The sequence below is a fragment of the Corvus moneduloides genome, chromosome Z (assembly GCF_009650955.1).
Source record: "Corvus moneduloides isolate bCorMon1 chromosome Z, bCorMon1.pri, whole genome shotgun sequence".
NCBI lineage: Eukaryota > Metazoa > Chordata > Aves > Passeriformes > Corvidae > Corvus > Corvus moneduloides.
Window position 1 is genome coordinate 77558032 of NC_045511.1, and position 24970 is coordinate 77583001.

The following is a 24970-nucleotide window of genomic DNA, read 5'->3' on the forward strand; positions in this document are numbered from 1 at the left end:
AATTCCTAAGAAATAGCTTGTCTCAGATCAATGACTCATGTTAACATATTTATTTATAATGACTACATCAGTGAACAAGGGAAGGGCTGCAGATGTCAGTCACATGGATTCCTGTCCCCCATAACATCCTTTTCTCTAAATTGGAGAGATATGGGTTTGATGGGTGGATATTTATACGGATAAGAAAGTGGTTGGATGGTTGGATGGTCCCATCCAGAGGGCTGTGGTCAATGGGTAAGAGTACTGATGGATAAGCTCCACAGTCTTAATAGATACTTTTCATAAAAAGAAATAGGAAGATAAATAAAGATTTTCCTTCAGTAATAACAGGAGGGCACTACAAGAAGGAGCATTTCACTTAAAATTTGATCCCATTTTACTCTACTAGAAAGCTTTTCTTTGCTGTTCAAAGAAAAGTTCTCTGAACAGCTAGTTTTAAAACATGCTTTGATGCAACTTTTTTTGTTAACTTTTTCTTGTGAAGTATCACATCATAGCATCCAGACATGAGGAAAAACAAAGAAAAAAAAGCAAAAAAAAGAAAAGTTTTTTAAAAAAAAGGAAGTTACCTGCTAAATATAGAAAAACAAAAATTAAATGTATACTTTATTATCTTTTCCAAGGTAACTATTTTATTTTCTAACCAATACACAATTTCCATACATGAACTGCATGTTGGTATGTACTGCGAGATTCTTTCTATAAACAACCCCATTTCCTAAATAAGGAGACAGGAACATGAAGAGGCATGAAACAGTTACAACAGTTTCACAGGAGCTATTATTAAGAGTTATATAAATTTTGTCACGAAGTGATGTTCTGTGCAAAAGATAAATACCACAAGAAACCTTATTCTCATTTACGAGAGCTTGCAGCTAACTTCCACAGGAAAAAATAAACGAAACACCACTTAAAACCCAAGAGTATTTGATGGATCAGCAATGTGTAGGGTTTTTTTCTCTGTATTTCTCCTCTGTAGGTATTTTTACCAGTAAGTTAAACTACAAAAATAAATCTCAGCCTGAGCAGAATGAGCCTCACAGAACGTATTTCTCCTCGGTCAATCTTACACCTCCAGAGCGAATGCTAAATATTTTAAGCAGAAATTAATGAATTTTGCCACATTTCCAAACCCTTCTTGCCTTGGAGTCAGCAGAGGAGTTCAGTGTGCTGTACTTTCTGCTTCACTGACCCTCTGTGCCCCATGTTTCAGGCCCCGCTTGAGGCATGGCTTAAATTTTTGATGAGGAGGAGTTGGTGTCTGGATCTTAACAGCTCTGGTTTGGGGAATAAGGCAGTAAGTAATAAAGAAATTAGAATACCTGTACTACACTCTAAAATTAGACATCCTTGCATTGCTGAAACACATCTAAATGATTTAGAATCATTAAGGATTTCAGGAACCTGAATGGAAAGAAAATTGTTTGTATTTTTATGTAGCCCTTGATGGTATTACAGGACTTGACTGAAGTACGAACCACGTATTTTTAAAACCTAGGTATTATTTTAGCTTAGCCACAGAGATTTAGATGTGGTACAGAACTATTAATGGAGAGTGAAAAGCTAATGCTGTTGCACATCAGAAGGCAAAATTGTGTCATCTGGCAACCTGAATAGAAATGGTTCATTACAATGAAGCACCACAGGGAAGAGATTTCTTTAAGAGAAAAAGAAGGAGAAAGAAAATGACTGAACAGAAGGAAAGGAGGTAGCAGAACATTGTCAAAAACAGCAATTCAGAAAAACAAGGTGGATTTACAGACAGTTTTGGCAAAATCGCTGTGCTCCTCCTGCCATATGGATTGGAACTGTTCCATCTGCCAAGGGCAGGATCCAAAATAGGTTTTGTGTTGCTTCTTCATGGAGTAATGGTGCAAGTGGGGGAAAAAAAAACAAAAAAAAAAAAAAAAAGAGAGAGAGAGAGAGCTACAGGCAGTGAAAAAGTACTCAGAGAATTTTTCCTGGTCCCATGGTCATGGAAGACCCAAAGGTGGTTTAGGATCCTTTGCACACTCATTTGCCATACCTTCCAGCCATGTGGAAAGGCCATCTTTCCCATACTGGCTTCTTGAAACTATGAGAAGAAGCCTGGAAAACCACTGGGAGTTTATTTATGTATTTCCTAAACTGGATTTTAATGGTGGTGTTAACATGCACATTAATGCATACAGGGGGCATGTAAAACACAGCAAAAACACTTAGATAATTTAAAAACATGACACAAACGAATTTTTTCTTAAATTCTCCATGCAGCTGTCATGGAGAGAACTTAATTAAGGTAAGTCTTGTCTCTATCAAAAATGAAGTTCAGATCAAGGCATTACAGTAAGTACAATTAACACTGCTATAGCACAGCAAATTATAGAGGAATAAACACATTTTGATGAATTTACCTTCACGTTATGCAAAAAACATATCTGTTTCCTCACTGGTTAATGATTAAGCTTTTCTATAACAAAGAGCACTAAATTTATATTAGAATATGCATTAAAAATCCTGTATCTTTCCCTGTAGTTACAGTTGAATGGTGTTCCTAAATTTTTTGGCAAAACCTTTATATTAAGAATGAACCTATGCAAAAAAATATGTATGTGGTGAATACACGCAGGAAAAAAAAGCTTCATGTTGAACTCTCCTCAACCTTTCCTATGTGTTAAATAAAGGCTGCATTACAGTTTTGAATGCTTTCATCTCAGTAAAGTGTGGAAGTGTTTCTTCTTTATTATATTTTTCTCACCAAAGACATTATGTAAAAAAAATGTAATTCTCACAGCAAAGGTCTGTCTTCACAGAAGCTTCATGACTGCCAACTATTTTTATCCCATCATTTCTGGATGCAACAGAAAAGAAAACAGGGCTTTCCCTTTTTCTGTCACCGCCTTCTGTAAGAAAAGGAAGCATTTTGTCCCATACCCAAGTCTGAGACTTCCCAGAGCCCTGCACTCAGCTCAGTCCCCTTTTAGCAGGCAGAAGGGACTCCTCTTGAATGGGATTTGGCACAAGTATGTTGGCCTACCCTTTTCAACAGATGCTCTTGAAGATATTCGCATTTGACTGCTCTGAACTGTTTAAATCCACTTTACTTGGAACTGAAAGCCACTGCAGAAATCCACCAAAACAGCAAATCTATACAGGGAAGGCTTCATGAAGTTTAAACATAACTCACACATGGTGGTCTTACCCTCATTTTTATTTTGACGTGATTTATCATCAAGCAGGATTTCCTCCTCCCCTCCAGCTTCTACAGAGCTGATACAAATTCTTTCGCCACTGCCTTGTGGTATGACAAGCAGGAGGATTAATGACAAAGAACAGAAGTCCTCTTGCTATTTAACTAACTCCATCACAGCAAACTGTGTGTAAATCAATAACTCTGCCCTGCAGTGCTAGGGAACAGCTTGTCTGTGGGGCTCTGACATGGTTGAAATTCTGGTATGGCACCAAAGGTGTATCATTGCATTTCCCCCCAGCTCACATGAACACATCCATTCAGTCTGGGTCAGTGAGGACAAATATAATGACTGCTGTGAGGAATAAGCCACCCCTCAGCAACAGTCAACACCTGCATATTATTTGCATCAATTTCCTTTTAGCATCCTGTTGAGGTTAGATCAAAAGCAAACAATTATTTTCAGGGGTTTTTTCTTTTTTTTCTTTTTTTTCTTTTTTTTCTTTTTTTTCTTTTTTTTCTTTTTTTTCTTTTTTTGCCATTGCTTCCTCAGCCAACTACAGATCATACATTTCAAAGTTCTTCCAGATTAGAATGGTAGGGCAATACCTGCACGTCTTGTATGTGTAGAGTGCAAGTTATCAATGTTTAAACTAGCAATCTGATAAAAGCTAGGGGTAAAAACTGTGATAAAAGCACTCTTTTCTTTGTACTCTTGCTTTGTACTGATTCCATTCATACTTGTAATGATCTGTGCAGTCAATAAAATGAAATAACAGTTTTCTTTCAACCAATGGAGCAAAATTTAATATCCCTAGAATTTTTTTCTGTCAAAATTAATACGCTGGTTTCATTAATCCAAAATGTTTCCTCTTTAGCTCTAAGAATACTGTCTATGCATATTGCTTTAAAAATGAAGTAAAGACATCTGAATGTCTTTGTCTCACATAATTTTTTTTTCCCTGCAGTTTCTACTATGTGGCGAAACATTAAAATCATGAAACCACTTGTTTTAAATGCCTTGCTACATGGGAACTGCACGTAGGAATCATTTCTGTAGAGACAGAAACACTAACATGGTGTTACTGGCCTTGGGCTGTCTTTAACAAGTGTAGTACCACTAAACACCTACTAAACCTGTCCCCTTCAGAGATGAATTTGAGCAGAAATTTAAAGCATGTAGATGGGCACAGAAAGCTGTTTGGAGTGTGGAGATGGTGAGAAATAACCTTGTCAATCACTCTCCTAGTTTCTCACTTAACTGACACACATCTGCATTAATGCATGGTTTTTTCCCAGGTCCCAGCAATCTATCCAGGGGGAATTAAAGACTGAAAAAAAAAAAAAAAAAGAAAATGCTAAAAGGTAGGCTGCTGTCACTGACAGGTTTATTGCCATGTGAACATCAGCCCTTCGCTCAAGGCGCAGTGTCTGCGGATTACAAGTGCTGCTGGTATTTGTCAGTATGTGTTTTCTCTTCTCACCTGTAGCTTTACTCTGTCTCTGTCCAAAATAATGATGCTGTTGATCCAAGTGTTTTGCTGCGATTGAAACGGCACTCGGCGGGCACGAGGCTGCTGGGGAAAGTGCTGCTCGCACAGCAGTGCTTTGATGAAGTCTGCTCCCAGAGAGGCTATTACTGCACCTGCAACGAGAGTCATGACTAGGACCCCTTTCCTTCCAAACGTGTTTTTATGACAGAAAACAGAAAACGGCTTTCACAGAGTTATTAAGATGGCAATATCCCTCCTGGTGACCCCTGCTGAAAGATGGGGTGCTTTAATGGGCGAGCATTTTCTCTTGTACATCTTCCCATTTCACTGCCACTTTTTTTTTTCATCTCCTCCGAATATGAAAAACAAATGATTAAACACAAAAAAACACCAAAAACATAAAAATATATATTTGAGAGAATAAACTGCATTGATCCTCTTTTTTAAAAAGCTGCATAACTGCCAGGTGAGGTGAAGAGAAGCCAGAAAAAACAGCTCTGATCACAGATGCCATTTAACAAATCTTCCTTTCATCTGTCTGAGTATTTACCTAAGACTTCAGTGACCTGAGTGTGGTTGAGCAGGATGGGCTAAGAGTAAGGAAAGACAAAAAAACAAGATTAGGATACAAAACTTTGCACTTCTTTCTTTCTCCTTTAAACACACATGACTTCAGGGTTTTATTTCAGTTAATTTCACTTTCTGAGAAATAAATTAAAATATTCATAAGGTAATGATAAATATAAGCAGAACAGTAAATCATTCTTTTAGCAATACTTTTTCCTCAATGGTTAAATGGTAAAACAACAATAACAATAAAAAAGTTTGGGCATTTAATAACCACAGGTAGAAGCATCAAGTCAGAAGAATGGTAGATCTGGGTACATCAAGAACAAAAGCTTGGTTTCTTTGTGGAAGTTTGCTCCCAATTAGAGTGTTATTGCAGTTGGAATGATAGTCATGACTAGGACCCCTTTCTTTCCAGACATGTTTTTATGACATGAAATAGAAAAGCCAATTCACAGCATTAATAAGATGTCAATATCCCTCTTGACAACCCATAAATATGCCATTTAATGCAGTTAATTTGATTCTTAAGACTGGGAAAAAATCATACATTCCACTTCCATTTTGAAAAGCAGGTATTTAAACAGATATATTTAAAAGAAAAAGAAATGTACTAACTCAGATTATTTTAAATTTAGGAGACAAAAAGGGGATGTGTTTATCAAAACTGTGGCTCATTCCATAACAAATGCAAAAAAAATTAACTGGCATTCTGGTTAAGCAAGTCCATTCTTTGGTTGTTCACACAAAAGCACTGAATTATCTCAGTTGCATTACCAGTACTGGCACAGAAAATGGAAAATCTTAAGGAGTGAGAGGAAGAACCAGCTGTATTCTGAGCACTGCAAAAAGATAAGGTGTTTTACAACTTTGTCACAGCACTTGAAAACAGAGGATGGTAATCAACAGCTGCTGGCCACAAGATGTCATTTTCAAGGAGACAAGAGGAAAAGTTGACGTGCTTATAAAGTTAAAAACTACACAGAAACTCCATTTCGTTCAAATGGTCAGCAGTCACCTGTGTGTGTCTACGTTGCTAATGAATTGCTGACCTTCTGCCAAGGCAGCTTGCCATGGTTACAGCAAGAATCATGAGATGAAGATCCCAGGTATATTGCAAGTTTCAGTGGAGACACACAAGCCCCATGCCTGCACCCTAACAAGCTTAATTCTGTGAGAAGGGGAGAAACCTGAACGGATTTACATGACAGAAAGCAGAGAGGAGGAGTGAAATTAAGCATATTAGCAGGACTAGATGATCAGGATGCTGGAAATAGCCTCACTGATAAGGACTCAAGAAATAAAATCAGCAGGGATTTGAAGCCTTCCAGCTAATATTGCAATTTTTCACCAGGTATGCAGTGCACGGCTCCAGGAGCCAGTAGGCTTCCAGGTCAATCTCCTTCAGCCAGCAGGTCTGTGGTGTTATAAGAACAAATTTAAAAATAAAATACACCAAAAAAAAAAAAAAAAAAAAAAAAAAAATCACCACCCCCAACAACTTGAAAAGACAAAAATGCCCCCAAAAACCAAACCAAACCAACAAACAAAAACACAAACAAACAGAAAACCAAAACAAACAAACAAACAAAACCCAACAAAACAAAAAAAAGCAACCAAAAAACGCCACCCACAAAACAACCCAAGTATACTCTATAGGCTGAAATCCAAGAAAAGAATCAGCTTGTAATACACAGAGAAAAGACAGAAAATTCAAGAACAATGGATTATCTTCAAAGCTGGGACAAGTAGAAATATCTGTCTGAAGATGGCCATTCCCTAAGCTATGAATTTTTAACACAAGTATATTTGCTCTATACATATTTTATTATATAGGTATATATTTAGATAATTTATTATATAATGTATATAATGTATTTATTATGTAATAATATATTTTATACATACTATTATGTGCAATATGTATCTTATAATCTTAGCTATATTATATATATTAACCATATACACTAAACCCCTCACTTTTATTTTGATATTTTTAAACAAGCCAATTTTGTTATGATTTTTAAAATCCCAGTTCTGTGAGTTCTGATTGTTTCCTTTGAAGCTCTAGGCACCTGCTGATTTCAGAATTGAAGGTACTAGAAAGGGAATGGAAGTGTCAACCATGTTAAAATTATGTGAAGCAAGAAGGAAAATACTTTTTTTAGGGAAGTCTTTGCTCTCATAAAATGAGACATGCATAGTTTTAAAGTATCATGTGCATCCTGGAAGATAACTACTATTTCTGGATTAACATTGTAACCAGCTGGTATTTCTGAAGTTCTGTTAGAAATTACTACTTTAAGTATCATTTATGACCCCGGATGAAAAGAGGAAAAGATTAAATACAGACGTAAATAATTTATGTAGGCACCTCAGTTCAGGTTTCTGGAAATTCCTTATTCCATTAGGATGCTCAAAGCTTACAGCAAGCATGAGCAGAGCCAGTGCACACCAGAATTTTGATTGATCAGAGCTTAGACAGAAGAAAGTGAAGAACTCATTTGAACTCCTGATAGTAATAGCCCAAATGTACTGAGAATGTAAAGAAATTAAATTCGTTTAATGATCCATTAGTGGGCACAATTCTTAGCAGTTCCATATTTAAGTGGCTTGATGTTATTAAACTAACAATTTATGAGTCACTATGTAAAACAAATAAAACAGCAATTATGCTGAAATGCCACCTATTACATAATATAAATACTATCAAATGCCAATAACTCATCTGTAGGGAGAAAATATTCCTATCTTAGCTGCAGGGGGAAATTGATGAACTTCCCGCACAGTTTCCTCAAATTTTCTTGTTCATAATATGACATATAAGAAAACATTAATGAAGTCCTGTAATGAAAATGAAACTACCTCTTATTGATAATTAACAGGATTCTAATGGTCAAGATGAATTCTAATTCTCGGTTTAAAGTAATCAGTCTTCCAAGAATTCCCCTCCTCAAACATCCCAGAGCTGGAGCTGATCAGAGAAACTTCGGGAGACCCTTGTCCCACCAGAAGGCACAGTTCCAAGAACTTGAACTGTACTTTGTTGATGCAGTTCAGTGCCTTAATTGTGTCTCCCCTGATGGGGGAGGCTTTTCAGAGTCTTTGCCAGGAGTCAGAGACATATGGGACTTTTAGCCTTCTCTTTCTTCTGTAGTTGTTTATTAAGTCTTATCAGAGACATACAAGCCACTAATGTGACCCAGACATAGCATGAAGTACAGAATGCAAGAAAAGACGAATTATCGAGATTACACAGCCTTTTGAAGGTAAATCACCCAATGAAAACTTAAAATGCAAGGTATTTTCACTTTTCTACGAGTGTCTAATGAATTTTCTGGTCATGTAGACAGGAACTGTGGAATTCTTTATCCAATCATCCCAAACTACTTTTACTGCAGAATATGGAGTAGTCGAAGAAGAAGAAGGTTTGGAGAACAACAGCAATCCTCCATTTTGATGGTTTTTGCTTTTATCTGTTTACTACATTAACAAACCAAAATCCTCTAAACTTTTCACCCTGTGACAATCTTACACAGTATTCTATCACCTAGTTCACACCAGTGTAGATTCTAATTCTTCCCAGAGAGTGGGCAGATTTCTCCAAGGACAAAGGTCAAAAACAGTGTTGTCCAGGGGGGGTAGAACCCTTCAAAACAGACAGAGAAATATTCTCTGCATTCTCGGTTCCCACATTTGTGATCTTAGGTGATTTCAGAATAATTTTAGTTGAGACTACATTCAGGAAATGAAATTGAGTCAATATGATATCTTTTCCACAGAAATATTTTAATATTTGCCTCTATTTTTTGAGACACCCTTTTTGAAATAAGTTCCACTTTGATATTTTTTAATGGCATGAAGATCAAAAAGGAAACTTAAATTAGAAGAAAGATGATTTGAACTGAATGCTTCTGAAGAAAAAAAAATTTTTCTTTGGAAAATTAAGAAAGATGTTGTATGACAAATGGGTTTAAACTAGAAGAAGGCATTTGGCATGCAGATCCTCCCATGGGTTTAATTCCTATGCCTCCAAAGAAATGCCTTTCTGGGCTTTTTCAAACAGGGACTTTCTTTGCAAAATGATTTTTGTAAAATATTTTCTTCCCACTGTGTGCATCTTTCTCTCATTTCTCTGCCTGAGACTTCCAAAGCCTGTCCCCCTGACCTAATAATCTTGCTCATCTCCTCTTGAAAGGAGAGACAACTGCCAAACAAGGCCTCTTATTCTTACTTGTAATCTAAAAAGCCTGTAACAAAGTCAGAGCAGCCCTGCCCTACTGGCCCTCCCCTCCCCACCCATGAAGGGAACGTTCCCCATCGCAGGGGAAAGTTTAGGGGACACATTGCAGCACCCCCCCCCCATCACTGCTGAGATATTGGGCTTCTCTGGGGACTCTGCTCAATTTTAATAAATCCAGTGAAGTACTAAGCAGCCAAAGCCACTTTAGTGCTATGTTAAATTAGCTCTGCATTAAAATGGAACTCTTACGGCTGTACCTGTGACGCTCAAATTAATTTTAAATGAATTCATTGGTATTGGTGCAGCCACACTGGAGTGAATTGAGGAGCTGAGATAGACATGACACTCAGAAAAACAAGTAATTTCCGTTAAATGTTGAGTGCAGTTAGTGCATTGTGTTTTCAAGTTATTTTTCCATTTCTGTAGATTTTCGTAAATCCACATCAGATACATGAATATTGGCAGTTGAACAAGAGCCTTGTTTTCCACAAATCCTTAACAATGGTTTGACCTGCCCTTTTTCTTTTATTTCTCTTCCAAGAGCTATTTCAAATTATCTTTTCACAGGTTTGTGGATCTCCTCCTGCAACACCTATCCTGTTTAAAATTATGAAGTGCAGGCACTACCTGGGAAAACAAAATCAGGTTTCTCTGACATGTCAGGCAGGCAAACATTTCCATTCTGGAGCAGCTGCTGAAGAGAAAAGCATTAGGAGGAGTATTTCAGAAGGGTTATTCTACCTCTGTTGTACATAAATTCTTAAATGCTGTATTTCAGACCTGAACAACACACACAATTATTTTTCTTTTGTCTCCTCAGTGTACATTTAAACTAAATTTTGTTTCAAATTCGGGATGTCCTTGAGAGGTAGAGGTTCTTACATATAAGTACAGAGTCCCTCTGAATCATACAAGAAACTTCTCCTTTTCTATCTCAATATGATGTTCAAACACAGCAGGAATTGTTTTCTGAAGATCCCCTGAAAGAGCTGGAGCACACTTTAAATGAGAAAGCTGTGCCATGTGTCTAAAATTGTTGTTGTCCCGTCCCAGGTATAGCCTCACTCCACTCACAATTCAGAGTTAAATCTGAACTGTTCAGATAATAAGGACCTAATATAATGACACTCTTTCTTCCTTTTCTGTGTATCCTTCAAAGACAAAACTAATAAAAAATATCTTTCAGTTCCATGTTCTAAGTATCTCCATCTTGGCACCTTTTTCTTTCAAGTTTGAAGAGGATCATTTTAACAACACTGAAAAGTTTTCAGTTTTTGAATAGCAAATTATTTTAAAAATATCCTTCTTTGTGGATATTTCTTAGTTTAGTTAAAATACAAAGTGAAAAGATTTTTCTAGAAATTCATTGCAATAATCTTCATATTCAAGTATTGTCATATTCAAATTAAGTAAGTAGAGGGCTGCATAAATCGCAGAAGTAAAGTGAAATAGTAGTTTTTCTCATCATTTTCTAGATACAGCATTTCCAAAGAGATGGCTATTCTGACAGCTCTGATTTGTGGTTAGTTACCCAGTCTTTTTTATTTTTATATGTGGTTTCATGCAGGTGTAATTGCCAGACTGGAGAATTTTGGACTTTGATGCCTCAGAATGGAAAATTACTTGAACTACTATTGTACGTAGCAAGAAACAAACCATTTTTTCCAGACCTCATTAAATAATCCAGCAGCAGGTCCACTAATTTTCCCCCATTTTCTTGTCATCTATTCCTTGACATCTTTTAAAATACACCTGCAAACATATTTTTGCAAAACTGTTGCTGTATGAATTCCTGAACAAACACAGTGTAATTCTCAATATTCCGACCTGTTTCTTTCACAGACTTATAATCAATTGGGCAATAAACATTAGAAGTGAGCAATACTTCCAAGCCAAAATATTATCTCTCTTCCAGCCTGCAATAACTTGCTATTCAGAAAAGAAAATTAAAAAACTCTAATTTTTAAAAAAATTATTATTATTCTATTATGTAAAAACATGCCTCCCTTTAAAGAGAAATTAATTATTCTGTAGCTATATTTTGATGGGTGTCTTATTCTAGTCACACAGGCTTTCTATCTCTCTCTGTGGCCCCATTCTCAAACATAAAAGGCTAAATATTTCCTTGTTTATTTTTTCATGGATGGAGAAAACTCTTAGATTTTCCAGGCAGTAAGACTGGTACACGTAGTTAAGATGTCTCCCGGTGGTTACAGTCATGATACGACACTAATAGTGAAGAAAAGCTCTTCAGAGAGTTCCACTTCTAAGAGTCCAGACTTGAAAGTCGTTGGATGTTTCACAACACATATTTGCTTTCGAAGACTTACTCTGAAGCTCTAACCTGTATTCTCTGTGGTGGAGAGATTAAACATTTCCTTCAAAGGGAGGTGGGAGTCTTCAGTTAAACAAAACAAAGTGAAATTGAAAAGCACTTTGCAAGGCTAAAACCAAATAAAAAATATTTTTAAACAAGTGCTTTTGATATTATCTGCTGTCTTCCTCAGAGAAGGACCGTCTGTTTGTGTCTGTTATAAACCTGTTCCCTTGGCCCAGTGTAGCACAGCCCATTATATTTTGGGATACAGTTCAAATATGACAAATTTTTTCTTTATTTTAGAAGTGGGTGGGACACCAGTAAAATAAAACAAGTCATTTCCTTATTTCTAGTGTAGGGTAGTAACAGTGTAACCTTACACTTCTGTAAATGTCCCCTTAAACTCTCTTTCACTCTTTCTCGTTATAAAAATGAAGGTATTTTAATTGCTATTCAATTAAATATTAAATTAAGGTATTTTAATTAATTATTATTAAGCCATTGCTACATATTTGCCACTCTTTCTTCAAGACAGAGGTGGTGAATTTTTTGTACTAGGATTTCTAAAATTCTTGGGGACCAAAAGCACTGAACAACACAAATATATCACTTTTATACTGCCTACTGCTATTTTCACACTGTCTTTCAATATCCACTTATCATCAACCACACTTTTAGGGAAGAGGGCTTCTTAATTTTGCTTTAAGTATTCACTATGTACATCAGCTATTCAGCAGCAGCAACTATTAACTGATTATTCTATTTTTCCATCCTTTACAATAATAGTCCACACACAAGAGGTAGCATGCAGCCATAAAAAAAAAAAAAGGGGTTTCCAAGGGAAGTGGTTGGAACATTTGAGTGGTTTACAGATTATGCTCTACAATTGTGAAGATAATTCTACTTCACAAGATCACTGTTAAAATGAGAAGAATGGATGTATCAAAGCCAGAGATCAAATATCTGTGACTGACTCTTTGATTTTTTTTTTTTTTTGGCAAACCTCTCCAAGTGTGACGTGGGCAAAATCAGAGGCTCAAATTCCCAAATGATACCACAGAAGACACAAAACTTCATTTGGACTCATTATGTGGAATCTTTGCTACTTCTGATGTACTTGAGCTGTCAATATCATCAAGCATTTTGTTCAGTTACTTTTAAAAGTCTTTTCCTATGTGTCTAAAAAACCAAAGCTCAATCTATCAAAAAAAACTGCCAAAAACAAAACAAAACCGAAAAAATCCTAACCAACAAACCAAAGCAATTAAGCAAACTAAAAAACCTACAATAAACAAATGCTTTAGCTATAAAAACTGATATTATGGACTTACTGAATCAAAACTGCATAATATGATCTGCAAGAGGTACATTCCCAACATTTTCCAGTTATAAGAATCAGGAAATAAACCTTTTCTAGTTTCTTAAGCCTGGTCGTTAAGCTTCACATTAGTCTGCATTCTTTCAAGTTTTGTTTCACTATTAAATATACCAAACGTAAGCAATTAAATTTTGAGCCATATTTTACTCAGAATCTCTCACTTCTCCAAAAATAATTGTATGTTATTTGTGCTATTTAAATAAACATTTATGAATAGAAATGCATTTGGGGGTGAAGGTGCCCACTTCATTTCTGTGGGAAGAGGGTTATGATATTCCTCATCACATCTCAGATTTTTAAACCACATCTTTGATTTTTACTATTTAGCTGTAAAAATGCTTTTCTTATCAGGTCAGAGGTGGAACTACAGCATCTGAGATTGCAGCACTCAGCCAGCAACACAGCTAACGCTTTCAGGGCAAATACAAAACAAATACTACTCTGTGTCCTTTAATCACCTTCCTCATGTATTGAGCTATTAATGAACTGATGGAAGTGAATGGGACAAATACATTTTAGACAAGAATAGCCACATTCATGCAAAGCACGTTCATCATTTTTAGAAATGCTCCAGATTCAATAACTCTTCTCTGGAAGCCGTTTTAACAATCTGTGATGGACAAAGATCAGAATTTTTTTCTCCCATTTCATTCTCTTCTTTCTCTGAGATGGAAATGGCCTCTGCTGGAAACATGTCTTGAAGGAGAATTTCACATTTCATCAACCAGATATTTCCTCTTATTCTTAAGTTGTTTGGGTTTTTTTTTTTCCTCATATTTTATACACAAGACTGGAAGGGGGAGACAAGAGGGGCAATAAAGGCTGAGCACTACAAGCCACTTCTCCAAGTTCAATAAAAACATAAATACAGAGAAAACTGCTTCTTAAAATGTGTATCATTTGATTACACCTTCGCTCCTGGCTGTCTGTATATATAATTATAGAGACAATAATAAGAGTAAGCAGAAGGCTATTTCACTCCTCTCAGTAAATTTTTGTGTTTGTTTTTTTGTTTTTGTTTAAGTTTTTTTTTTAAACTCCTCTAGATCTAAGCTTTTTTTGTTTATTTAGGATGGCATTTCAATGGATTTCTATGTCCTATGTCCCCCTTCCTAATTCCCCCCTTAAAACAGGAACAAGAGACGTATTGAAGGAAGTCTTGACCATCCATGAGCCACTTAGTATATGGAGGAAAAGGAATGATGTGGCAGACACCTCAGTATAATTATTTTCAGTATTATCTACATAGCGTCTTTATTTCAAATTTTATTTCAAATGAACTTCATCTGGAATTATGCTACATTAAAGAAAATAAATGGAAATCACAGGTGTTGCCAAAGGAAAAGGGCAACTTCATTCTTACACCTTGAAAATATTGAAGTATTAAAAGATAAATAAATAAATAAATAAGATTAACACTAATTGAAATAATATGCCAATCATCATTCTTTCGGATATATTCTTTCTTTTTTCATTTGAGCTGAGTTGGAGGAATCTCATTATCCAAAATATATGAAAAAATAACAATTAAATTTGCCCAAGTCATCTAAGACAGTTTCTACAAAATGGAGTACTTTTGCATTGGTTGGCTTTGGCTTTAGGTGTAGAAGTCTTTCCAACACATGTTGAACCAGAAATCTAATTGTAAATCTAAGACTTAATGACTCTAATCTCGTTATTTTATGTCATTCCATACCATTATAACCTAGTAGTCTTAAAACTGTTTCCAAAATCTGAATATTGATTTCCTACTCAAGTGGTAGATTTTTTTTACTTCTTGCTCAGGTTTTCTCAAATTCAAACTGATCTGCGTCAAACAAAATATTTAACACACATTATGCAACTTTATTATTTTTAATTTTCATATGTATTCCTTTTAACACACAACAATATGGAAGATTTTCAGTCTTTGTTTATGTAGAAAAGATTTAATTTAAAGTAGAACAGGAGTAACACTTACCATTCCATGACTTTTAATATGTTCTGCAACATATGAGCCATTCCTTGACTAATTAAATGGCTCCATTTTGTAAAGTCCATTCTCACTCTGAGAATGTTTTTATTGCATTCTCTTCTAGTTCCTCAAAACAAACGATACATATTTATAGAGGCTGAATATTTACAATTATTTTACTTGACTAAATCTGCTGGTATTTATAATTTTAAACATAAATTATGATTATTTCTTTATCTGAGTTTGTGTTTTCTATTTAATTAATTAGAGATCTGTGCCCTGCTTTCAACACAAAGCCGTAACAAGCATTGTCATTACTTACAGACCTTTACCTGATACAAGCTGCACAACTGAACAACCCACTCTGTAATTATTGAACATTTTCTACAGGTCAATGTGTATTTATTTTGTATTTTCATGGTAATTAATTCAGAATCTTGAAACATGAGAGGCTTGCATGCTATATTGACAATTTTTATTATAATTTATAAGCCAAATAAATTGCTAATATCTTGGGTCATCTTATGGGTATATTTCAACCTGTGCAACTGGTTTTGACTTATGTTCTTGCACTGGTTTAGAGTTTCACACTTTTTTTGTTTGGTTGGTTTTTTTAATTAATTTTAAATTTTGAACTATGTCCTTTCCTTCAGTTGACTTTTAAAAATGATTTGAAAAATATTTCAAGACTTGCCTTTAATAGGACCTGTATACGTAATGAAGTAATTCTATCTTTTGAAAGACAACCTCACCAGTAATAATTTTTATATCTTCATACACAATGACAATATTTTTGTATTTCTGTTCTCCCACATATAATGTCAAAACCATATGCTAATCTAATTTCTCTTGCCTGCCAGAAATGTAATAATGTGCTTGAAAAAGAAAAAATATCAGAACTGATGTCCAAATTCATTCTAATCAAGGTAATGGCTTTTTATAAAAGACAATAATGGCAGGTTAATGTACTGGAAGAATTCTGTAAATCACCTTAGAAAGTCATTTTACAATTGAAAACATTCATCTCTCAAAACAGAAAGGATGGGAAAATATCATCCACAGGAGATGTCCTTTTAGGAGTCAAGGACTAGACCTCAGTAAATCCTTGAGATATGCAATCATTCAGAAATCTGAGAATGATATTTTTAGACTTCCCAGTATAAACCATAAAGAGTTGTGTGCAAACATTCATGTCAATACCATAAAAGCTTTGTGGATGGAAATACAGATCTTTAACTACAGCTTCAAATTTCTTCTAATTACGTGATATTTGGCATAAAAACATAAAAGTTGGCCAGTAAAAAAATACTTAAGAAGTGCTTCAAATCAACATGAGAATTTCATGAAACTTTAGAGAAGATCTGCCCATCAATTTATATATTTATTTATTTATTTATTTATTTATTATTCCTAATACAATGACATTAAGTACAGCTTATGAACAGCAAAGAAATTTCATGTCATAAATTGAAAGCTTCAAGGTTCTGGGTATGCTGAGTGGTGCTATGGGTTATTCTATTTTTATTTCTTACAATTGCACGGCAGCAGTGGCTTAGGACCTTTTATCCATGGTTACTTTGCTTATTCTCCCAAATGAAGGGAATATTAGACATGGTGGATGTGAAGCCAGTGTTGAACAGGCTGGTTCCGTCTCACAGAAACCATATTTCATCTCAAATCTTGTCCAGCCCACAAACTCCTGTGATCAAACCCATAGGAATTTGAAAACACAAGCACCATTTGGCGCTGCTTTTGGTATGTCACATTTAGACAATCACCCTTTTAAATTTTACTTTTCTTCAGAAAGAACTCTGTCCAATCTCTGCCTAGAGTTTTAGGAGTTCAGTAGTAAGAGACTACATGGGTTAAACTCGGATACAGACAAAGATAAAATGTGGAATTTTTTTGTTGACATTTAGCCAGGCTGGGTGGTTTCATCTACTTATTTCAGTTATCTGTTTTGCTGTATGTTTGTTGAAGAGAACAAAATTGAATTCCCAAAAGCTAGCTTCTCCATTTTTGCCTCCTTGTCCATAAAGTCTTCATAGTTTATTCAACAGATTTATGCCTAAAATCAGCAAATATGAAAGCTAGAAGTATTATTCTAATTTTTTTTATGTTCTGGGACAATGGGCTTGTAAGATTTGGTTCTGATTCTTACTCTGCCCTGAAAATTCACACATCTGTGATGTTCATTTGATTACTTGTCTGTACAAGTGTTGTCCTGCACCAGAGGACAAACACTTCTTGCTGTATATTAGTGCTTATTCCCCTCTGCGATTATTTTACATAGCCAGGATTTAAATAGCGAGACACAAATCCATCCAGGCTTTGCCAAGAGCTATTTTTAGCTTTTCCTCCACTCTCAATTTTCTGCTAGGTGTATGTGACTGGAATATAGCCAAAGTATGATTCATGTTGCAAATAGCAAGTGTGATTTGGGAATGAGGACCCCATTATTCCCTTATCAGTGATGGGCTCTACAGTCATATAAATCTCCCCACAAAAGCAACAGAAGATGTAATATGGCTGTCCTGACTATTATGCCATTAAAATATAGAAGGGGAGGATGTCTAGTGAAGAGGTATTTTCTTTCGTGGAGATATCATGAATCAAATCCATTTTTTACAGGTAAAAAACCACAAAGTCACACCAGCCAAATCATTTCCCTAGTTCAATAGCACTCAAGTTTTAATAAGAAAATTATCTTACACCTCTCTCTCGACAGTTGTACCATGGGAGTAAGTTGCACAGATGTTAATAAAATCTGCCTGAGTGGGGCTTTTGGTGGTGAAGTCAAAGAGAACTGACATTACCAAAGGATGTAGCAACCTTTCGGTTTGAGGTGTGGAATAACTTTATTATCTAGCACAAAAATTGACCAAAAAGATCTTGGTACATTTTTCCTGTATTAACACCAGCAGCAGTGATATTTTTTTTTGTTTGATTGGTTGGTTTTTTGTTTAGTTTTTTGGTTGTTGTTTTTGTTTTTTGGGTTTGTTTTTTTTTTTTTTTTTTAGAATGTAAAAATTGTTTACTAATGTGCTCCTGAAAATTTTCTCAAAGTTCTCCCATCCCTTCTTCTGCCATAGGAGAAAAAACTGCATAGGTCTCTTTCATTCTTTTCCCTTTTGTCTTTTCTTTACAGCAGAAAAAATTAATTCAGTAACAGACTTTACCTTCCTCTCCTTTCAGTGCTCCTCTAATACATCAACAGCAGAGATTTCACATGCACAGCCTGGTAATTTTCAGCTTTTGGCACTGTGAAAATAAGGCAGCTCTTTACCCTGCTGCTGATTTATACAGCAAACACTATACATTCCCTCAACACAGATTAAAAGGTGCACAAGTCTCTTTGATGGGCAAGTTCAAAAGAAAAATAAGCTTAGTATATCTTCTTCACCTGATAGACTAGCACACTTAGGCTAAATGGTTTAAATATGCTGATTTGTCAGTAGCTTTAAACTTGAAAAGAAGCCATGTTCAGCCATATTATGAGAGTATAAACAGGGTTTATATATAGTATTTTCCAACATTCTAGGCAATTGTGAACTCATGAATCATCTCTGGTGTTATACAACTAATTAGCAGCCAGCAGGAGTGAGGTTTTTGCAAATCAGGAAGGTCCTTGTGTCATTTCTCAAACAAAGATGCAAGTAAAACTTATAAATCTTTTAGATCTATTTAGATGACATTGAACTATGCATAAACCAGAGGTTTGCCTGTTTCATTGCTTCTCCTGCTTTCAGCACTCCTTGAGATGCATGTCCTAAGCAAACACTTTAGAAGCTTATTTGATTTATTTTGTTGTTATTAAATGTGATGTTACACAGTTTATTTAAGCAGCAGTTAAATGAATGTGGAAGATATCTGCAAGTTTTCACAAGGAAGACACTTAGAAGTTTGTCACCACCTCTACTAGTTTATAAATTAACATGATTTTCAGTATTCCCAGATTATGGTCATTTTGACATTTCTTATCCAGTTGATAATAAACTGGATAGTTACTGGTCATTAGGAACAGAGAATCACAAAATTACTTAGGTTGGAAAGAACCTTAAAGATCACTTGAAGGTTCCCCATCAGCAGAGACACCACCTTTCTCAGGTCAACAGGCCACATACAGTGGCATATAATATAATAACAGAGGATGCCATATTTTCTATTTTTAACATTTGAATTAAATTTGTGCCACTGTTCTGATTTGCTTCAAAGACACATAAAAGAATGAATAATGGGACAGGTGAGATCAAGAAGAAACCACTGAGATTTTAAAAGCACATGATCTGTTATAAAATAATTTTGAGCTGGATATTTTCAATTTATTGGTCCTTCATGGCTCTCTAGTTTTAATTTTAAGCCTTTGTGAGAAAAGCAGTCAGAAATACAATAGAATAGGTAAAATATTGCAATTTCAATGGATTTTACCCAAACACAAAGCTCTTTAGCACTTTAAATAAATTACTAAGGCAGTTTCCTGTTGTCCCAATTAATATATCTGGTCAAGTGGTGGTCAGAGAAAAGAATCAGCTGAACACTTCAGAGGAACTCCTTTTGATGACAAATAAAACTTAGAGAAAGATTTAATTTCCTGTAGTTTGGCTCTAGGAATGGAGTTCCCCATTTTCACGTGCATAGCAAATCCTGTCATCCACAGTTCCTTCATCCCACCTCAACTCTGGCTGAAACTAGCACCCCTGAGAGACACAAAAAGAGGCTTGTCCATCCTACAGGGTTGTGTAGGAATGTCTAAAGTTCTTTGGGTTCTTCACGGTCTTCTTGCTCCCCTCAAAAATTTTGGCTCCTGGGTCATTTTCTGGTTGAACAGGGGAGAGCAGTTGATATTCATGCTTGGAAACATGTGGTTAGGAAACTATATTTAGATCATGATTGTGTGCCCTGTCAGAACAAATTGACCCAAAGGCCATAGGTTTACCCAGGAAGTTAGAAAACAATTTCTGTAAGACTTTAATGGAAGGATAAATCTTGTTTTCAGAAGAAAATTGTTGAAAAAAACCCACATAACTGGTAGGCCAATTTGTATAAGATGTGGTCCTAATTAATGAGGACTTTGCTGTGGAACTTCAGCTCAGCTGGAATGAGATGCTTTTTTCATGGAAATCAAATGCAAGCATAATGATTCAACCCTGAAAAATACTTTGTGGGTTTTGGCAGCAAGACAGCAGGATACATAATGATGTATAATACTCTGAAAAAATCACCTGCTGTAATGCTGTTCTCAGTAAGAATCGATAATTTCATATTTGCTTTAAATATGTTATAGAAATCCTTCTTGCACAAAGCACTGGACTTCTTGACTCTATTCTAATAGTAGTCATTGATTCATTATGAGGAAATTCATTGTGCTATGGAAATAAGTCATCAAAAAAGCCTAAGCACAGAGATTTTTTTTTTCATCTTATTCTTTTTCACAGCTTTGGAAAGGGAAGACTTTGCATCTGTCATATGTTTGATACTGATCTTGTGACACTTCTGTAAAACATGCCTGCAGATAAATATCAATATTCAGTGAAATCAGGGAAGAAACATGCAGTAAAAGATATATTTTTTAAAATCCTTATAAAAATAACAGTTAAATTGGGGGATCAGGACTATGTGTGCATGCAAAGGTAAACAAAGGTCAGGATATGGAACTCTATCAAAAACTTTCAAGACATTCTAAGCCTTTTGAGAGTCAACAGCTGTAAAATACAAGATATAAGTCCATATAATCCACATATCAGCACATTACAGCAACATTATTGCAAAAAGGGAATAAACAAGACTTGGGAGAATTTAAAATTACAAAGCATCAGCTTGAACATAAGGGTGGTCTAAATATGCTTTCCTTTCCTCCAGCACACAGTACAGAGAGTGAAATAATGAAATGAGATATATGGTACTGAACATAAAAACTGAGACATAACTTCCTTCCAAATGTAATTTATAACACAACCACAGTGAGTACAAATCTATGTATCGTGAGACATAAATAAAATAACACCAACAATAAAATGAGTCTTAGATCCCAATTTATTTCTGGCTTGCAGTTAAAGTTTATGAAATAGAGTTCCAGGCTTTCTGGGCTAAATTGTGGGGAAATGCTATTAAGCCACTGAAATTATTTAAGTATTGAGGAATAGACTGAAACCCACACATGGGATGACATTTGCATTCAAAGTTCTACCATTCAGGCACTCAGGTACCTCATCTTCCCAATCTGAAATATTACTCTGTTTTCCTCCTTTGAAATGCTCTCAAAGGTATTTGCTATAACCACTGCAGCTTCCAAAACTGATGATTTACTTGGTCCTACACAATTTCTGATGTGTGAGGGAAGGCGACCAAGACTTTTGCTAAGTGAAAGTTTTCCAAGAGATTTTGTTGTAGAGCAGAGAAAAAGTAAAAGAAGCACTGCATGAGAGGATACAAAGAGAAGTTGGATGCAAAAAGTCCCTTCTGTATGGGAAAACCTCCCTTCCCTTCCCTTCCCTTCCCTTCCCTTCCCTTCCCTTCCCTTCCCTTCCCTTCCCTTCCCTTCCCTTCCCTTCCCTTCCCTTCCCTTCCCTTCCCTTCCCTTCCCTTCCCTTCCCTTCCCTTCCCTTCCCGTTCCTCTTCCCCTTCCCCTTCCCCTTCCCGTTCCTCTTCCCCTTCCCCTTCCCCTTCCCCTTCCCCTTCCCCTTTTTCTTCATACATTCCTTTCTCTACCTGTTTTTGCCACTCCTGTATCATCCAATTATTTTTAATGCACCATTTTCATATCCAAATCCCAAAAGCAAATACGCACAAAGCTACGCCTTAACTCAAATCCAATTTGAAATATTAAGATCTTTGTTGGCGATAAAACCTTATAGAAATCTTACACGGAAACTGTTTGTTCTAGTGATTCTCAGACCACTGTAATTCTGCTACATAAAGATAAATATCCATCTAAATGTCACTTCTGAACGGTTTGAAATTATTCCCATCCATCATTTCTTGTATACTTACAGCAATTTCAAGAAAGTGTTTTCATAGAAAACACTTTCTTGTATCATAAAAAACCCACATTTCTATGTATGATATGATACTTTAAAATAAAACTTGCTGCTAAGTTATGGAATGCTTAAAAAATTCTTTTTGCCATCTGCAATAAAACACTTTCTGTGAAGCACCATCTTCTTATAATATTTGTCTCTTTGCATTTTAATTCTTCCACCAATTGTTGTTACCAGGTCATGAATATAAATTATAATGAACCAACAATAGTGAATTCATAGATTCATGTCTTTATGCTTTTTTCATGCAAAAGGCAATAGTGAGGTTAAATTTGATTGTTAAACAATGTTGGGTTTTATTGCATTTAATGCAAAAGGGGAGAGAGAGAACACAGGGCCCTCTGAAAATTTTTTTTTTTGTTCAGGCACAGCTTTGATTGGTGAAGGACAGACTATGTAGGGTTTTTTCTTCCTTTAGCAAAAAAATCAGGCATTTGTTCGCCAGTCACAACTCACTATTATCATACACAGGTCCCTCAAAACATATTTACTTCATAGAGCAAAAATTAGCATAGTGGAGCTCACCCTCTGTGCACGTGTGCACAGTTTCTTAAAAACTCCTTTTTCAGGAAAATTTGAAAGATTTTTAAATTGTAAAATAGTCTATAGATCATAAGATAAAAACCCTAGCATTTTACATCAAATTTATCAAAACTAGTATATTTGGCTTTGATTTTTAATCACTTTTCCCCAAACTTTCACCAAGGTGCATACACCCAGCCTTAGAGAGCAAATATTGCATGTTCATTCTGAAAAATCTTGAGAAATATTTTAAATATCTATTTTAACACTATTTAAATTTCCACATGTACGTAGCAACAGATCACTCTCACCTCAGTCTAGACCTCTTGGTGAAGGCACTTCTGCTGAAGTGTGTCTGCTTCATCTAGAATCAAGAAGAAAAAAACTGCTTTACTCACCTGAGGTCTGACTCAGAATATATTTACCTGTACTGCCTGTGATGCCATGAAGATTTTTGCCTTTTCTTTTATACCCCTGTTATACTTTTTTACAACTTCTGTATTCCCAGTGCTTTTTGCCTACATTCTTAGACTTGTTTGTCAAACTGAGAGACTAAACATTTTAGAAGCTTCGTAGCCAGGGATCAGTGTGCCCCAGCCCCCAAGGTCCTCTCCAGAACACATTCTGTAAACCAAGATAGAACCATCCAGGGGAAGGTTCTTTGGGGAGGGGGGCTCACTTGAGCCTCTCACTTGGGAATCTTTGATAGATATGCTAATTAGTAAAACCTATAATGTTATACCCAGTGTTGGGGGGGGGGGGGGGAAACACAGAGACAGAGATAGACTCGGCGGGGTGCATCTCAATGCATATGACCTGGACGTGTGCACCTAAGGATCCTTAAAATAAATACCAAGGTAAAATCCCTTGTCCCCTTCTAACCGTGTCTGACTCTTGATTTTAAGACCAGGATAAGGCATCACCTGGCCACACAGGATAATAACATAACTGTGCAGTTAACTCCACAGGTAAAGATAGAGTAAAAAATAAGAGAGTTACGACAATGATAGATTCCACCACTTCGTCCTCTAATGACTCTACAGTAAAAACAATTTACTTTTCTATTAGGAGACATCCACATTATATATTCTGAAAAGCAGATCAGGAGAAAAAATTGAAGTGTCTCTCAGAAAATTCTGACATGAAAATACATTTGGATTATATGAAAAAATTGTTAAGATTTCAATGTTAATATAATATACTATCCTTAAAAATAAAGAGGCAAAAGAGACCTTTCCATGACTAGAGACTGTACCAAAAGATGCTCAGAAATATTTAGAGACTCTTTTACCTGTCTCTTTCCCAGTTTTTTAAACAGCAAAAATCTGGGAAAAAAAAACTTGTCTTCCATCTGCTCTAGCACTTTTGGCAAAAATCACAACTTTTTTGTGTGCAAAATATTGGAAGAACTTTTTAAATTGGATCAGGATGTATCAAAGGGTAACTAGTTATGGTTGAAAGATTAAAAGTCTTTTAGACATGGGCTGTAATGAAGTCAGAAGAAGCTACTCATAGAATCACCGAATGGTTTGGGTTGGAAAGAACCTTAAAGCCCATCCAGCACCACCCCCATGCAGGGGGACACCTCCCACTGTCCCAGGCTGCTCCCAGCCCCAATGTCCAGCCTGGCCTTGGACACTCCAGGGATCCAGGGGCAGCCCCAGCTGCTCTGGGCACCCTGTGCCAGGGCCTGCCCACCCTCCCAGGGAACAATTCCTTCCCAATCTCCCATCCAGCCCTGCCCTCTGGCACTGGGAAGCCATTCCCTGTGTCCTGTCCCTCCAGCCCTTGGCAATTGTCTCTGTCCAGGTTTCCTGCAGCTCCTTCAGGCCCTGCAAGGCCCCAGTGAGGTCACCCCAGAGCTTCTCCTCTGCAGGCTGAACAAGCCCAGCTCTGGCAGCCTTTCCTCCCAGCAGAGCTGCTCCATCCCTCTGCTCATCCTGGTGCCTGCCCTGGCCTGGCTGCAGCAGCTCCAGCTCCTTCCTGAGCTGGGCCCAGGGCTGGGGCAGCTCTGCAGGTGGGGGCTCAGCTGAGGGGGCAGAGGGGCAGAATCCCCCCTGCCCTGCTGCCCACGCTGGGGCCCAGCTCAGCACAGGGGGTTTGGGGTCCCAGCTCAGGGGGTTTGGGGTCCCAGCTCAGGGGGTTTGGGGTTCAGCTCAGGGGGTTTGGGGTCCCAGCTCAGGGGGGTTTGGGGTTCAGCTCAAGGGGTTTGGGGTCCCAGCTCGGGGGGCTTGGGGTCCCAGCCCTCACCCACAAAATTCCGTCCTTTCTGATGGGCTCTCAGTGTCCT